Raw genomic sequence first — 3,445 nt, forward strand, 5'->3', positions numbered from 1 at the left:
ATTTACCTGACAACTACCTTTATGAAACAGGGTAAATTATTTTCTCATGTTCTAGGCCATGAACCTGAGTTAGAAAGACAGTTTTTCCTTTACTCTACCTCTGACCACTTATATACAATAAAGTGATCATTAAACACCTGGTATGAAGTCCTTGGCCATGGTGACCAGAATAAAAGGATCACATGGGTGATCTCACAATGTCTCAGTTCACGGCAGCTGTTCATGAGTTTTGAGCAAATCCCTTAAGTAGTGTCTGAGGTTTAAATGGGGCTGTTAAAGTTCTTGGGGAATGGACTGATTTCTTCCATCCTACGGTAGCCTGTGCTAGTAGTCGTGCTTCCGCTGTAGCAGAAGTGTGGGTGTGATGTGTCTACTTTGACCAAGGACAAAATCACCACACTCAAAGAAACTAAAATTCAACAGGTCAGGAACCAGAGACAAACACTTGGGTCATCAAGACTTTCTTCCCTATTTAATCAATTGACTATAAACTGCTCCTATTTCTCTATGCATATGTATCACTAAGATGTTGTGAAAGTTAAAGGAACTATCAGAAGTATCACACTGTGTTTGTAAAGAATAAAAAGGCTTTGTGTGCTTGAGCAGGCTATTTATCTTCTCTAAGCATCAATTTCCTGATTTATAAAATGAAAAAAGTACCTATTTTCAAGGGGTTTGTACAGAGTAAATAAGATAACTTATATCACCTCACAGCTGTTAGAATGGCTATTATCAAAGACAAGAAATAATGAGTGTTGGTGAGGATGTGGAGCAAAGGGAACTCATGTGCACTGTTGGTGGGAATGTAAATTGGTGCAGCCACTATGGCAAAGAGTAAAAAATTACAGCTAGAACTACCATATGATCCAGCAATTTCACTCCTGGATATGCATCTGAAGAAAACAAAACCCCTCATTCAAAAAGACATATGCACCCCCATAGTTATTGAGGATTATTTACAATAGTCAAGACATGGAAACAACCTAAGTGTCCATTGAAGGATGACTGGATGAAGAAAGTGTGGAGTGTGTGTGTGTACAATGAAATATTATTCAGTAATATAAAGGAACGAAATCTTGGTAGGAGCTCTTTCTCACTCTGGCCATCTTGGTGACTGCTCATGGCTGGGGCTGTCCTGCACCTAAGGCAGGAAGATGGTGGCCACAAAGAAGATGAAAAAGTCACTGGAGTTGATCAACTCTAGGCTCCAACTCATTATGGAAAGTGGAAAGTACTCACTGGGATACAAGCAGACTCTGAAAATGATTAGACATGACAAGTGAAACTGGTCATCCTCGCCAACAACAGCCCAACCTTGAGGAAATCTGAAATAGAATACTACGTACACCATGTTGGCCAAAACTGGTGTCCATCACCACAGCGGCAATAATATTGAATTGGACACAGCATGTGGGAAATACTATGGAATATGCACTCTGGCTATCATTGATCCAGATGATTCTGATATCATTAGAAGCATGCCAGAACAGGCTGGTGAAAAATAAAGCACGCAAAAATTTTTCTTTAGTAAAACTGTCCAGAGCTTGTTTAAAAAAAAAAAAAAAAAAAAAGGAATGAAATCTTGACATTTACAGCAACATGGATAGATCTTGAGGGCATGATGCTAAGTGAAGTAAGTCAAACACAGAAAGACAAATACTGTAGGATCTCACTTTTATGTGTAATATAAAAAAAAAAAAAAGCTGAGCTCATAGATACAGAGAACAGATTGGTGGTTGCCAGCGGTGGTGGTGGGGGGTGGGTGGAGAATGGGTGAAGGGGGTCAAAAGGTCCAAATTTCCAATTATAAAATACATAAGTCACAGGCATGTCATGTATAGTGTGGTTACTATAGTTAATAATACTACATTGCAGAATTGAAAGTTGCTAAGAGAATAGATCTTAAAAATCCTCATCACAAGAAAAAACATTTTTTGTCACTATATACAGTGACAGATGTTCACCAGACTTACTGTAGTGATCATTTTGCAATACATACAACTATCAAAAGATGTTGTAAACCTGAAAGTAGTATAATTTTAGACATCAATTATACCTCCCTAAAAAAATAATAATTTATGGAAGTGCTTGAAGTGGTAAGCATTTAGTACCATTTAATTCAGTAAATATTAGATACAGATGTAGATAGAGATAGTAGAGGATATGATGTAACGATACACACATATATACTCATAAGCAAACAGAGATGATAGACCGACACACACCCAGGAGTCTGAGCATACGGAATCTGATGCTTACTCTCAGCCTTGTGGAAATTATTTAGACCCCGGAATATGCTCAGCTATCATAATATGAACACAATCACTAAAAAATGCACTCTTCTCTCTTTACAGTGAGTTTGAAGAAGTCTGGTGAAACCATGCAAGCAGAAAGCAGCTTCGGCAGATACCCCAGGATAGATGTGTTCATTTTCACTACAAAGGGCTCTGGAGCCACCGTGTGGCCACGTAGCACACCAGCCTACCACTACGTCAACTCCGCAGAAGCTGTTAAGTCTGAGTTTTCCAAAAGCTCCCTTCCACACTGCAAAGATGAATAGTTTCCTTGATTGGAAGAAGAACCCTATCCCTTCTCAGACAGAAACAGTGCATAAAGCTTGCTCTATTGTTTGAACCTATTTTTGTGTTTTGTGTTGGATGATCGCAACTAACCACTCTCCCCGTGAAGCTCCTGGTGGGTCTGTCGCTGCCAATCAGTAGGAAAGATAGGCATGTTACATGACGGACTAGAACATGATCAGAAATGAGCTATACTAGAGGTGTGTGGACAGAAAGGAGGGCTTTGGGGGACACTAACTGGAATACAAAAGCAGGACCAAGGACAGCTGACAGCAAGGGCTGAGTGGGAGAATTCAACTCAATTTTTTGTTGTTTTTGGTTTTTGAGCTGCAGCTACTATGTGTCATGCTCTCTGCTAAGGGCTAGAGAGCTGAAGAAAGCTAACACCTTCAGAAGCTCAGTGAGGAAGGAGAAATCTTGAGGAAGGGCTAAGGAATCACAACCAATATACCATGTTAGAAATTCTCTGGTTAACCCAAACGAGCAGTGCTCTAGGGAAGGAACCCTACTAAGTTTTGTTTTTTGTTTTTAATTTTATTATGTTATGTTAGTCACCATACGTTAAATCATTAGTTTTTGATGTAGTGAAACTTTCCTGGACATAAACATGCTACTAGACCAAAGAAAACTTTAATCCATATATGCCACTTCTGGTTTGGAAGAGAAAACAAGACCTTTCCCTTTCTTTGGCCCGGCGAAAAATCTCTCACTCTTTGGAGGCCAAGTTCAAAAGATCCACTTCTCCACTGGATCTTCCCTAATCAACGAAATGCCAAATCATTGCTTTATCACTTCTTTGAGTTTTAGGCACCCTGTCTTTATTTTATTACCCAGTACTTGGTTCTAAGTGACTTTGCGTTTTTTTC

The 3,445-nt window shown here is 39.3% G+C and overlaps 1 pseudogene; it reads left to right on the plus strand.

The window, feature by feature from the left end:
• Positions 1 to 1,154: 1,154 nt before the first annotated feature.
• On the plus strand, positions 1,155 to 1,505 carry LOC118551030 (large ribosomal subunit protein eL30 pseudogene; annotated as a pseudogene).
• The last annotated feature ends 1,940 nt before the right edge of the window (positions 1,506 to 3,445 follow it).

The sequence above is a fragment of the Halichoerus grypus genome, chromosome 12 (genome assembly GCF_964656455.1).
Source record: "Halichoerus grypus chromosome 12, mHalGry1.hap1.1, whole genome shotgun sequence".
Taxonomy (NCBI): domain Eukaryota; kingdom Metazoa; phylum Chordata; class Mammalia; order Carnivora; family Phocidae; genus Halichoerus; species Halichoerus grypus.